General features: G+C 41.6%; 1 protein-coding gene across 6 annotated transcripts in view; it reads right to left on the bottom strand.

The window, feature by feature from the left end:
- The window catches only part of CDH10 (cadherin 10), a 149161-nt gene extending 147310 nt beyond the window's left edge, over positions 1-1851 (bottom strand). For 5 of the 6 annotated variants that reach the window (XM_048839657.2, XM_048839656.2, XM_048839653.2 and 2 more), the window contains exon 1: positions 1459-1850. The gene's annotated coding sequence lies outside the window, so the exon portion shown is untranslated. Of the gene's footprint in view, positions 1-1458 lie in introns of all 6 variants that reach the window. The other variant, XM_048839658.2, reaches the window with a different exon arrangement.
- Positions 1852-14858: the final 13007 nt, after the last annotated feature.

The following is a 14858-nucleotide window of genomic DNA, read 5'->3' as shown; positions in this document are numbered from 1 at the left end:
CCCTCTTCCAACCCATATCCCACACTTAATTCTCTCATTGCTTTCTTTAAAGCAATTAATATTATATTCAAATAATATGTGATTAGCGTAAAAGTTCCCATCACCTGAATTTCTCAAGAACACTAGCACGAAAGTGAAAATATTCCTAGCAAATGGAATATTTAACAAGGGGCTTTGAGACTCAGAAATATTTTCCAAGTAAAAAAACTGGCAATAGTAACATGTAAATATAAAGCCTACGGTCACCATAAAAAGCAAGAAGAACATTCTTTACAGAGCTGCTTCTTCTCTCTCTCTCTCTCTCTCTCTCTCTCTCACACACACACACACACACACACAGAGGACAAAATAATGTATCTGAAAACACCTTACAAGTAATGGATGTGCAGTTTTGGATAACAGAGAGGCTTTTACTGGAATGAAAGATGAAGATTATAGGAAATAGCTCCATTTGTGTGGAAACAACAAAGATGATAGGTCAGTTTTAAAATGCTGGTTGCTGTTTGTCACTGATTGCATGTGCAGATTAATTCTCTTATGCTAAAGGTCTGCTAGTTTTTTTTCTGATTGCAACTAGTATGTACAGTATTAGCCTACTGCAAATATCTAGTGCAGCTTACAACGCCATCAACAGTTACTTCTTGGGAATATGGATTTGGACTTGCAATGTGCTGCATGAATTTAACACATAAAATATGGATTTCTTTGCAGCAGTGACAATAAAGGCTCACAACAACTGCTGACTACATATATTTTCTCTTTCTTCTCTCTCCCTTTTTTCTTTGATTTTTTACCTTCCTACCACAATATGAAATGCTTGTATAGGAGAAGTGTGTGCACTTTTCCCTCTGTACATGTCCAGATACACAGACACACACACACGCACGCAAAGTATTGCCTCTGTCTACCTTGCCATCAGTCTCAACACAGAGACTTGCTTTCTGAAGAAGTATTTGCTTTAAGTGTTTGGATTCAATTCAATCAAAAGTCAAGTACAATAGTGTAATATCAGAGAAAGCTGTAACAGACTTACAATCAGGATGCAGTCAGTGTGGGCACGTATGTGTATGTTGCATGCTATGCTCGTGATAATTAGAATATGAAACACTATGTTTTTGAAGTCCAAATATTATTCCTTCACTGAATTTACAGTAATCAAATACAAATTAAAACTGTGCTGCTTAGAACCTAGCTTGGTTACTGGGGGAAGGAAAAAAAAAAAAAAAGCTTTGCAAAATGCAGTTCGATCCTGAATATGTATAAAGGCAGTTCACTTTGAATACAGTATACACACATTTGTCTCGATTTCATGTATGTGTCATATTTATCAAAGTGCCTTTGTAATGTATAAAAGTTGTATACAATAGAATAATTCTATGGATTACATTAAATACAGTGCAGCTGATAGTTCAAGAAAATAAAACCACCAAAGGAAATACAATTATGAAAGGCTCCTACCTTTTATTCTGCTTCTGAGCAAGTGTAGTAGTGTCCAACCCAAGCAACGCTGGAGAATTTGCTACTATCTTCCCTTTTTTGTTTGTTTTCTGCTGTTATTTTCTAAGACTGATCCTACTTGAATCTAACTCAGCTTCTTCTTCCAGCATCACTTAACTCTGGACATGCTTAGGGGGGAGCTCTCTCACTGACTGGCTTTCATTCAAAGCTCCTGATTAAGAAAATAATAATAATAAAAAATCACTCCCTCACAGAGAGGGAGGGAGAGAGAGAGAGAGGTTCTTCTGATTGAACCACAGCACTTGCCATGGGAAGGTTAGAGACTGGGAAAGCACAGGCTTTCCCAAGCACACAGTGATTTGCAAGTGAATGCAGTGGGAGGTACAGAGAAAGGAAAGCTTTTTTGCTGAAGCTTCCCCCTCCCCCTCCTGATAGAAGGCTCTCTGTGTCTGAAGTCCAAGGTAATTAGCCTAATCTACTCTTTTTGCAGTGATAAACAGTAAACACGTGACCACTTCTTGTAAGCATTCTTTCTTAATTAGATATATTTACTTTTCCTTTATCATCAGTGATCCTGCAGTATTCACAGTGGCAAGCCACTGAATAGTAACTAAATATATAAACAAGATACCAAGTTAAATTACAACTAGGTCTGAGATGCAACCAGAGAGTTATTAATTGTTATTGTTTTCACTGAACTGCCTACCCCATTGGTTAAAAAAGAAAACAAAACAAATCTGTTTCTGCTCCATCAGTGTTATAATGTGTACAAAACTGTGCAGGTTTACATTATGTAAGATACCAAAATGTTTCTAAACCTCATCTGAGAAGATGGTACAGAGCTGCTATTCATTCTCCCCAACCTTATATTTTCTTCAAGTCGATATTTGCATCACTTGTGTTTAGCATATTGTTATTTGGCTCACAACAGTGTAGCTTCCCATTTTGCTGCTGTAATCCTTTTCACAGCTTTAATCTGTAACAGTTGATACTTCCTAATACAACAAATTGGACTCAGCACAATCCCTCCTTCGATCATATTAATCCCAATCCTTTCTCTGTGTCATAGTAGAGGATTGTGTAACATTGGCTAGGAGAGATACAGCAAATATCCACCTAAGATTACGTCAGTGGATGTCAGTATTGCTCCATCCAAACAGTGCCAAGAGAGAATTTTTCTGGTTGTAAAAAAGGCATAAACCCTTCCCCAAAAGTTAAGATGTATCAGATATAGGATGCAGCACAATGTGAGAGAGAGAGACCGATAATATCAACAAAGATGTACTAGCAGTGAATTGTATTACACTACAGAGTAGTCTCTTCATAGAAAGCAATACAAGCCTCATTGCTTAAGTCAGCAGGTCTTAAAATGTGAGCCATGGACCAGGGCAGGTCTGCAGAGCAGTTGACGGTGGTCCACGAGTGCTGACAGGCCACATTGTGTTCTCTCTTTCCCATTTCCAGCTGCTGAATTGCATTAAAAAAGGCATCAAGAACTAAAGTACGTACTTTCTCTTTTCCATGTAAGCAATTGCTACAGTTGCCAAACGGATATAATGGGATCACTTAAGGGAGAGGAGGTGATCTGTGCAGTCACCAACGGGAGGGGAAACAGTCCATTGATGTGGCCCATGCAATGCATAGAGTTTGAGAATTCCTGTCCTAAGTTCAATCACAAGTAAAATAGTAAAATTTATTGACATGAAGGAATAAAACAATGTGACACAGAAACTCTCTCTCTCTCTCTCTCTCTCTCTTTCCAGGATATAACACAATGCATAACATTTTAAAATCAGTTTCTTTATATTTGCTTTCTTTCTTTTCCCAAAGCTAGCTCAATATGACAAATAATGATCTTGCTTCTGTTTCTGCTTTACATAGAATTTGATTCTCAGTCATTCACTCTTTCTCAAAGAGTGACTAGAGTATGGAATTAATAAATCTGATTTCCTTATTCTCTCCAACATGGGGAGAGAGGTCCACACTTCACACCAATCTGTCTTGCAACAATTCTGTGACATCTTTACTGACTTCCAGTATTCATATGAGACAAGAAATATAAAATTCCCTTTTGTTTGATGGTTTCTGCCCCAGACTGAGTTGAATGTGGTGTTTACAATTGCCTTTTCCAGCTGGACTGTCTGTGCTTCTGCTTCCTAAAAGCAACATGTCCAGGGGTGGCCCCTGTAATACCAAGCTGAACAGCCTCTTAAAGTGACAGCTACATTGCAGGAAGTTATAACAATTTTTTTAAAATATTTTGCTGTGAAATAGCTTTGGAAACCTGAATAGCTGTTCTGATTATGGTCCGACAGATTCTTATGTTACAAATTGTTGATAGTAATTTTTCCTCTTATTTTTACATTTTGTCTTTGTTATTAATTTTGCAGTCATTATGAAATGAAATAAAATGACTGTGTATAAACAAATCTATATATATATAGATATAGATGTTTATATATACATAAAAACACACATATATATACACAGTCACTCTTACACACACACACACACAGAGGCAGGGAGGACAAGATGATTTAAAGGACATTCTTATTCCATAATAAGAGTTACCTTGTTCCAGTTTACATTAATCCAAATTTAATCTTAATTAAAGTGGAGTAAATTAAACTGGAACAAGGCTTTCTTATTCTGGAATAAGAATGTCCACACATGGAGTTATTCACAAATAGCTATCAACTCTAAATTCACATTCTACCTTAATCTGAATTAACAATCAAGCGCAGAGAACCTCTAATAGGTTTCTAGCTTCTGTTTCTCATGGAGTGGTCACCATTAAAAAGTCAACATTCACCCACAGTGACAACACAGTGGTATCTAAAATACAGCAGTTATTTACTCTCACGAATCCAAGAAAATACTGATAAAATATTTACTTTCTAATATCTACCATTATATTCCGTGTGTGAGAGGGAGTACTATTATAGGCAGGACTGATATCACTTCCTATTTTAAGGTTGCCTGACTTCCCATTATAAGCCCATTTTCAATAGCTTATAACTTTGCCAAACATTAACCATTTGGGTTGAAGATTTCCTTGCTGGTTGTGTGCCTCAAGCTGAATTATTTTAGTAAGTTTCAGCCAAAACAGGTTAGTTGTTTCTGAGAAGGAGGCTAGGGAAAATACACTTTTTTTTTTTGCCTATGTTAAAATATTTGGGAGACCTTTTCTTTGAAAAAGCTTTAAATACCTCAATGCTTTGGAATGTGTGTGTCAGGAGTGTGTTTTTTGCTAGCCCCATGAAAATCCATCCAAATTTGGCCAAGTTATGTAAGACTTTGGAAAAACTGCAGTTTGTATACATGCAACAGAGACTTCTTAGAGTTAGCAGCTACATTTCCCAAAGATTCCATCTGCACTGAGCATGCTGCTGCCCAGGACTGAGCAAGACTTACTGTGCAACTGCAGCTCTAGGATGGTATAGGCCACGCTCAGTCCAGTTCAGGGCACTTGAACTGAGTGTAGGGAATCTGCCTCTCCCTGTCCTCTGAATCATCCCCACCCCCACACCCCCGTAAGGCCCAGGAAGCTTGAAGGAGAAAGTGGCATGACTCAAATGCAGAGGGGACAAAAAACGTATCTGCAGAGGATGGGGAACAAGCTTTAAAGGAGCAAGCTAGGTCATTGAGGGGCACACATTTTTAGTACAACCTGAAGGAAAGATTCCTTCTGATTAGCTTTTATTTCCAACTTGCCTATCTCCTGGGTTAGAGCAGCCAACCAGGCAGGTGGACCTCTCCCCACTCCCCCTCATCAACCCAATGCCTTTCTCACAGAAGGCAAGGGAGCAAAAAGAGCCCAGCAGCTCAGGACAGCTCCCCTCTCTCCTCCCTTCCTCCTCCTGTGAGCAACAGGATGCCTTTTTTGCTCCTACCTGATCCATACAACAACCTGCCTGGAAGAAGGGGAGGAGGGAATTCTGCAAGCCCTCCCTCCATGCCTGGTAGAGAGGGTTAATGAACCCCAAAGAGCTGTAGGAGGAGCAGAGGTGAGACTGGGCAGGGGGGAAAGGATGGCAAAACTGATATGGGGACAGGAGTGATTTGGGAGTTGGGGCAAAATTGTTGTGCAGGGAGATGGGCAGATGTGGGGTTAAAGATACCCCTCACTTTTTCCCCACACCACTTTAAGCATTAGGGACCAGAGGTCAGTAGATTGGAGCATAGAGTCAGAGGGAAACTAGAATTGGGAATTTGGGTGAGGGGAAACAGACTGTCTGGGGCTTGATCTGGAATCTAGAAGTGGGGAGTGGGACTGCAACTGATTGGAGATTGGGAGCCAGGGGATCAGTGGGGGACTGAGGTCAAATGAAAAGCTGGGGTGACACTGGGGCTGGGATCCATTTTGGCAGAGGGAAGGAGGTGAGGAGGGAAGGAGATATGACAAGAAGCATAATGTGAGGGGAGAACAGGCTCTTGTTGGGCAAAGGGACTGGAAAAGGAGTCAGGGGGACACACATCAGGTGAGAAGCTGGGCACCATTGGGTATAGGGAACATGGGGGGTAGTGAAACTTGAAGCCAGGTTGGGGGGGAGAGACACATCAGATGAAGAGATGGGAAGGGAAGAGTCTAGCTGAGCAAAAAACCTGGGACTGGGATGAGAGGCTTGAAGTGTGGAGGCTGGACAGATGAGAACAAGACTGGGATGAGGAACCAGACAAGAGGAAGAGACAGGACTGGAATTATGTCAAGTGGGAGCAGAGTGGGCAGAAAGGGTGATGCTTGTGGAGAATGAGCAGAAAAGTCTGTGCCCACTAGACATCTTCCCCTTTCAGAGTGTGGAATGGAACAAAGATTAGATTCCTGAGTCACACCCTTCCTCTCCTGTCAGCAAATATCTATGATACTCACTTGCAAAGTGATGATCCTCGTCTAGTGCTGGTCCATGTAGAGGACAACAGCCTCCTAACTCCATCAGTTAGTCTGTTATCTCATATGGAACAAGTCTTTGCAGTGTATCTAAAAGTTCCAACCCAGCTGATGAACCAAATGTGTGTGTATGAGATGTCACATGATGGAAAATGTCTGTTTTATCAGATTGCTTCTTAAAAACCTAGACAATGACACACCAAACACTGATTTAAAAGAACATTCAGGTTGCAAAGTTAAGCTCTGAAAAATTAGGAAATGGCAAAATTAAGGTGACCTGTGCTACTTTAACTCAGTTCCCTTGTGTTTATAATTATGATATAATCGTTAATTACATGATCACATACTGTTTTTTTCCCCAAAGGAACCCTGCCTCAGTCAGTGCAGTGTGGACCTTCTCTAAGGATGAATCAGGGTTGTTTAATGAAGGAAACTGGTTGTCTATGGGACACCTGCCTCATTCATTACAGAAAAAGAAAGGATAGTCTCACAGTTAAGGCAGTTGGATAGAATTGTATTCTATCCTTGCCTCTTCCACAGTGTAATATTAGGCAAGTCACTCAACCCAAACTTTTTACACATGGTCACTAATTGTTTGTTGTTCATTTTCTATGGTCTGACTTGAAGTGCTGAGAACTCACAGCTGCAACTCAAGTCAATGTGAGCTGTGCTTTGAATTCCTACAGTGCTAAAGAATTCTAAGTATTCTCAAAATCAGGTCTTCATTCTCTCAATTTAGGTTCTCAAAACAAATGGATACTTCTGATCTTAAGCTCATTCTGCCTCACTTTCCCATCTCTAAAATGGGATAATATCAGCCCCTCACCTCACAGGGAGTTATGAAAATAAATTCATTAATATTTGTGCAGAATTAGGATAATATAGTGATGAGCCCATCAGGAAATTAATAACTATCTTCAGAGCAGGGTTTGAATAGTGTGCAGCATCTTTCAGAATACATGCAGTGGGAGTGTCATAAACATAAAGGGAAGGGTAACCACCTTTCTATATACAGAACTATAAAATCCCTCCTGGCCAGAGGTAAAACCCTTTCACCTGTAAAGGGTTAAGAAGCTAAGATAACCTCGCTGGCACCTGACCAAAATGACCAATGAGGAGATGAGACACTTTCAAAGCTGGATGGGGGAGAACAAAGGGTCTGTCTGGGTGTGTGATGCTTTTGCTGGGAACAGAACAGGAATGGAGTATTAGAACTTGTTAGTAAGTAATCTAGCTAGAAATGCGTTAGATTTCCTTTGTTTAAACGGCTGGTAAATAAGCTGTGCTGAATGGAATGTATATTCCTGTTTTTTTTTTTTTGTAACTTAAGTTTTTTGTAACTTAAGGTTTTGCCTAGAGGGATTCTTTATGTTTTGAATCTGATTACCCTGTAAGGTAGTTACCACCCTGATTTTACAGAGGTGATCCTTTTACTTTTTCTGTAATTAAAATTCTTTTTTTAAGCTCCTGATTGCTTTTTCATTGTTCTTAAGATCCAAGGGTTTGGGTCTGTGTTCACCTATGCAAATTAGTGAGGATTTTTATCAAGCCTTCCCCAGGAAAGGGGGTGTAGGGCTTGGGGGGATATTTTGGGGGGGGAAATGTTTCCAAGTGGAGACGTTTCCATGTTCTTTTTTTAACATGCTTGGTGGTGGCAGCACAGGGTTCAAGGACAAGGCAAAAAGTTTGTACCTGGAGGAAGTTTTCAACCTAAGCTGGTAAGAATAAGCTTAGGGGGTCTTTTATGCAGGTCCCCACATCTGTACCCTAGAGTTCAGAGTGGGGAAGGAAACTTGACGTGGTGGCAGAGCAGTGGGATAATTTTGAGATTTTTTTTTGAGATTATTTTGAAGCAAAACCACAAAAGGATTTTAAAAGGACATTTTCTTTTTCCCTTTGGGCTGCTTAGAAGCAGGTTTTAAGCTGAAAGCAATTAGAGTTTTTCTGTCTCTGTCTGGGGGCCAGAGCAGCAAGCATAAAAAAGGGATTTGTCTTTTTTGAGCTGGAGTTTTCTCTACCTCAAGGCACAGTAGTTAACCTCCTGCAGGGAAATTCAGAAGTTTTTCACAGACTTGAAGGGTTTTTTTTTTTTTTTTTTTTTTAGCTAAGAGCAACTAGAGGGTTTTTCTGTCTATTTACCTAGAGACAAAGGATGTTTCTGTAGGCTGAGAATAGCTATCAGAGAACATAGGTATCACATTAGAGCACAAAAATTTTACAAGCCAGTTTTTTGGGTTTTTTTAACTCTCAAGTATAAAGTTAGTTAAAAACAGAGAGGCTAAGATGACAGAACCCAAGGCATAAAAAGCCAAAGAGGCTGTCCACAGGAGAGAAATGGAGGCAAAGGATAAAGAATGGAATCATGCACTGGAGATGGAGAAAACAAAGGCTCAGCAGAATATGCCGGATAACCCTAACAATCCTTATTCAACAATCCACAAATAGGAGCCACTATGTCCACAGTATGATGAATCCAGTGATATTGCTGAATATTTTCTCACCTTTGAGAGGCTGCGCACACTCCATAAAATTCCTGAAGCTCACAAGATGATCACATTGGTCGCAAAATTGACTGGAAGAGCTCTGGAGTTATTCAATAAGATGCCTATTGATGAGGCTTCTAACTATAATAAATTCAAGAATTTGGCTTTAAAGCAATTTCAAGATACACCTTAAATTTACAGAGTGAAATTTAGAGGCCTTAAGAGAGGACCTGGACTAAGTAATGTGGCTTATCTAAACCAGATAAAGGATCTGTTAGATAAATGAGTCCAAAAAAGGGGTGTAACTAACTTTGAAGGAATGTGTGATTTGATGGCTCAGGAGCAATTCCTGAATATGTGCAAGGAGGAAATAAAACAGTGTTCATGGGATAAGAAAATGGACTCAGCAGAAAGTCTTGTTTCTTATGCTGATCGATATGAGCAGTCCCAGATCGCCAGAGAGGTGGGGCAAACCGGAACAAAGTGGGCAGAGGGAGGAGATAGAAAAAAAACCCTGGTCACAGTTGGAGCGGATACCAGAAGGGACAACCTCAGACCACACCCTACTACCGGGGGCATCCCAAGGCCCCAACTACACCCCAAGGAACACTCCAAACACCTTATCATCCGGCCACACCATCCTCCAGCAATCCACCTGGCCCAGTGACCCATCAGCTGGACGATGTTTTAAATGCAATGAGACGGGGCATGTAAAGGCCAACTGCCCCAAGAACCCCAACAGATTACAGTTCATTGCACCGGAATCACACCAGAAGTCCTCAGGCCCAGATACCCTCAGAGCGGAGGGAAACTGTGAGTGTGGGCGGGAAGAAGGTCACCACATGGAGGGACACCGGAGCACAGGCGTCTGCTATCAATGCTTCCTTAGTGGACCCCAGCTTAATCAACCCAGAGGCCCAAGTGCCGATTCAATCCTTCAAGTCAAACTCTTTTGACTTGCCTACAGCCAAGTTGCCTGTCCAGTACAAGGGCTGGTCAGGAATGTGGACTTTTGCAGTCTATGATGATTATCCCATCCCCATGCTGTTGGGGGAAGTCTTGGTCATTCGTGTGAAGTCAGCCAAGAGGGTGGGAATGGTCACCCGCAGCCAGGCTAAGCAAGTTGTCACACCTAGCTCTGTTCCGGAAACTTCTACCAGGACCCGGTCAGAGGTGATGGAACAGGACCCCAGGCCAACGTCTGCAACAGCAGTAGTTGATCCAGTCACAGAGACCCAGACAGAGCCAGTTTCAGAACCGGAACCAACGGAACAATCGGCACCAGAACCATTGCCAGCACTAAATCCAGTACTTGAAACCCCAACACCAGCGGGTCCCACCGAACCTGCACTGGCAGCAGCAGAAAACCCTACACAAGAGGCACAGCCGGAGCCTGAACCCCAACATAGTGCACCAGCAGAGAGCGGTTCACAGTCAATGGAAACAGCCCCATCACCTGCCTCGCTTCCAGAGGGACCAAGCCCAGATCCACAATCCAATGAGGAACTGATGTCTCCAGCCTCAAGAAAACAGTTCCAGACCGAACAGGAAGCAGATGAAAGCCTCCAAAGAGCTTGGACGGTGGCAAGGAGCAACCAACCACCTCTCAGCTCTTTTAATCGATCCAGGTTTATTGTAGAACGAGGACTTTTATACAAGGAAACTCTTTCTGGTGGACACCAGGAAGACTGGCATCCTCAGAGACAGTTGGTAGTTCCTCCCTTTCGGGCTGCGGAATGCACCCGCCACCTTCCAAAGACTTGTAGATGGTCTCCTAGCAGGATTGGGAGACTATGCAGTCGCCTACCTTGATGATGTGGCCATATTTTCGGATTCCTGGGCAGAACACCTGGAACATCTACAAAAAGTCTTCAAGCGCATAAGGGAGGCAGGACTAACTGTTAAGGCTAAGAAGTGTCAAATAGGCCTAAACAGAGAGACTTACCTTGGACACCAGGTGGGTCAAGAAACTATCAACCCCCTACAGGCCAAAGTGGATGCTATCCAAAAGTGGTCTGTCCCAAAGTCAAAGAAACAGGTCCAATATTTCTTAGGCTTGGCCGGATATTACAGGCAATTTGTACCACAATACAGCCAAATCGCTGCCCCACCGACAGACCTAATCAAAAAGAAACAGCCAAATATAGTTCAGTGGATTGAAGAGTGTCAGAAGGCCTTTAACCAGCTTAAAGCGACACTCATGTCTGACCCTGTGCTAAGGGCTCCAGAGTTTGACAAACCGTTCCTAGTAACCACAGATGCGTCCAAGCATGTTGTGGGAACAGTTTCAATGCAGAAAGGACCGGATCAAGAATTCCACCCTGTAGTGTTTCTCAGCAAGAAGCTGTCTGAGAGGGAAAGCAACTGGTCAGTCAGTGAAAAAGAATGTTATGCCATTGTCTATGCTTTGGAAAAGCTACGTCCATACATTTGGGGACCGTGTTTCCACCTGCAAACCGACCATGCTGCGCTACAGTGGCTTCATACTGCCAGGGGAAATAACAAAAAACTTATTCGGTGGAGGTTAGCTCTCCAAGATTTTGATTTTGACATCCAACACATCTCAGGAGCTTCTAACAAAGTGGCTGATGCACTCTCCCATGAAAGTTTCCCAGTATCTGGTTAAACACCCTCTGGTAACACCCTCTGGTTAAAATCGTCCTTGAGATGTGGAAATTATTGTTAATCTTTATACTCTTGGTAGTATACTTAGAGGTGCATAAAGAAAAGGAGTACTTGTGGCACCTTAGAGACTAACCAATTTATTTGAGCATGAGCTTTCGTGAGCTACAGCTCACTTCATCAGATGCATACCATGGAAACTGCAGCAGACTTTATATATACACAGAGAATATGAAACAATACCTCCTCCCACCCCACTGTCCTGCTGGTAATAGCTTATCTAAAGTGATCATCAGGTGGGCCATCTCCAGCACAAATCCAGGTTTTCTCACCCTCCACCCCCCCACACAAATTCACTCTCCTGCTGGTGCTAGCCCATCCAAAGTGACAACTCTTTACATAATCAAGTCGGGCTATTTCCTGCACAAATCCAGGTTTTCTCACATCCCCCCCATCCCCATACACACACAAACTCACTCTCCTGCTGGTAATAGCTCATCTAAACTGACCACTCTCCAAGTTTAAATCCAAGTTAAACCAGAACATCTGGGGGGGGAGGGGTAGGAAAAAACAAGAGGAAACAGGCTACCTTGCATAATGACTTAGCCACTCCCAGTCTCTATTTAAGCCTAAATTAATAGTATCCAATTTGCAAATGAATTCCAATTCAGCAGTTTCTCGCTGGAGTCTGGATTTGAAGTTTTTTTGTTTTAAGATAGCGACCTTCATGTCTGTGATTGCGTGACCAGAGAGATTGAAGTGTTCTCCGACTGGTTTATGAATGTTATAATACTTGACATCTGATTTGTGTCCATTTATTCTTTTACGTAGAGACTGTCCAGTTTGACCAATGTACATGGCAGAGGGGCATTGCTGGCACATGATGGCATATATCACATTGGTGGATGTGCAGGTGAACGAGCCTCTGATAGTGTGGCTGATGTTATTAGGCCCTGTGATGGTGTCCCCTGAATAGATATGTGGGCACAATTGGCAACAGGCTTTGTTGCAAGGATAAGTTCCTGGGTTAGTGGTTCTGTTGTGTGGTATGTGGTTGTTGGTGAGTATTTGCTTCAGGTTGCGGGGCTGTCTGTAGGCAAGGACTGGCCTGTCTCCCAAGACTTGTGAGAGTGTAGGGTCATCCTTTAGGATAGGTTGTAGATCCTTAATAATGCGTTGGAGGGGTTTTAGTTGGGGGCTGAAGGTGACGGCTAGTGGCGTTCTGTTATTTTCTTTGTTAGGCCTGTCCTGTAGTAGGTAACTTCTGGGAACTCTTCTGGCTCTATCAATCTGTTTCTTTACTTCTGCAGGTGGGTATTGTAGTTGTTAGAAAGCTTGACAGAGATCTTGTAAGTGTTTGTCTCTGTCTGAGGGGTTGGAGCAAATGCGGTTGTATCGCAGAGCTTGGCTGTAGACGATGGATCGTGTGGTGTGGTCAGGGTGAAAGCTGGAGGCATGCAGGTAGGAATAGCGGTCAGTAGGTTTCCGGTATAGGGTGGTGTTTATGTGGCCATTGTTTATTAGAGGTGCATGTTTCTCAGATCCATGAATTCAACACCCTATCTTAATCCATCCCTATGTGTCCTTTTCTCCTATAGTTAAAAACTCATAAGCCGCTTTCATGAAAAAGCAGAAATGTGTCTGCAAGGAATTCTGTATACCCTATTTCACCCATTGTCATTACTCCTGAATGTACAGTACAAGGTCTGCCATGCACAAATCTCTTCTCTTCATGTCCTTTTTTCCCTAGTCTTTACTGTTCTGATGCTATAAACAAATATGGGCATCATAAAGACTTGAAATTATCTATAGTTGCCTTGCAGACACTCTCTGCTATGCTATAAATGAAATGTGGGATTGAGATGCAATGCATTTATGTCTTTCTAGAAGACCATACATAAATAAAATGGAACAACCAGGCAGGATAGCAATAAACCAATTCTATTGTAAAAGTAGATTTGTCAAGAATTTCTGCAATGATTAAAAAAAATGTTATTCACAAAACCTTATGGACAAATCATGACAGAGCATAAGCAACAGCCTGTCAAACCCCTGTCTTAATGGTAATATAATGGACAAGAGAAATGCAATAAATTAAAAGCAAATGCTTGATTAATATAGCTGCAACAGGACATGAGCCTGTTGATGGTATGCCTTCCTTTTGATAGTTAGATGTTAAAAAAAGAGGACATTTATTTTAATGGCACTTAAGCTGCACTGAAATTGTTCTTCTCTCTGCACTGCTCAGACTATTTCTGGTGTTCATCACTATTCCACCACCACCCCCAGCCCGTCCCCCCTTGGACAACATGTTTATTGTTTTCTTGCTAATGTTGGCTTTAACATTTTTGTAAGTGATTATAGGAAGCAGACCAAATAGTAGATTTGCAGCTCCAATCTGCATTTGAAATAGGACAACCAATTCCTACAACCTGTTGTGTGATCCCCTTCTCACGTAAATAACTTATCCCCATTTTAGGTGTCAGTGTGGCATTTTTCATAGGTTGGATTTAATCAGAAGTGTGATTTAGCTGGAAGAGTTGTAAATTCTAGTGTAATGAACAAACAGTGCTGTGAATGTGTCTCTTCCTGAAGGGATGACAAGTGGTGTATTGCCATCCCATTGAACTTAAATAAGCATGTACATGCATATGCAATTGCAGAGCAATAACTAAATAAATGAGGGAGTCCAGCTACTTTGATAAATTTAATCTGTGTTCTTCCAAATACATTTTTTATTTCTGCATTTGGCAAATATGATGGCTCATGTGATACAAGCAACAGCAAACTAGCTTCAGTTCAATTGCTCAGATTTGAGAGAGGCTGCATTTTTGCAGCAAAAGAAATAAAATTAAGCATACTTTTCAATCTAAATAATACCATGGATGACTTTTTCAGAGTTCAGGGAAGCACAAAGCAGATAGGAAACCATGGTATTTTTCCCACCAGCAAAATTAAAAATTGGTGAAAATTAAATAGAGAACTGCTTCACTTTAAATTTGTTTACACAGTTGTATTTACACCATAAGGAGAAAAACTGAGTATGGATTGGACACATCTTGAATTCTTTATTGAGGCCTAGATTATATCCAGGTGTCCATGTGCAGAAAAAACATTACAAACATAGATCTCTTCCTTTCAAAATTGAAGAGATTATGAGGAGTGGCACACCGCCACCTTGTCCCCAAGAGGCTCATGTGGTGAAATCCACAGATTTCTGAGGTTGGAAGAGGGTGAAGAAAGGGAGGACCTACTTCTGTGACCATATCCCCTGCTATGTGGCAGGATTTGTATGTGTGTAAAGTTATACACTCAGAGCCATGTTACCACACTCTGGCTCCAGTCCAGAGAACCAGCCAATGTCAGAACAACTCCAACAGGAGCCAGGCTGCCAGAGAAGAGGTATC

This window comes from Caretta caretta, chromosome 2 (genome assembly GCF_965140235.1).
Source record: "Caretta caretta isolate rCarCar2 chromosome 2, rCarCar1.hap1, whole genome shotgun sequence".
In the NCBI taxonomy this organism is placed as follows: domain Eukaryota; kingdom Metazoa; phylum Chordata; order Testudines; family Cheloniidae; genus Caretta; species Caretta caretta.
The sequence above is the reverse complement of the archived record's forward strand: the minus strand, read 5'-3'. Positions and strand labels throughout refer to the sequence as shown.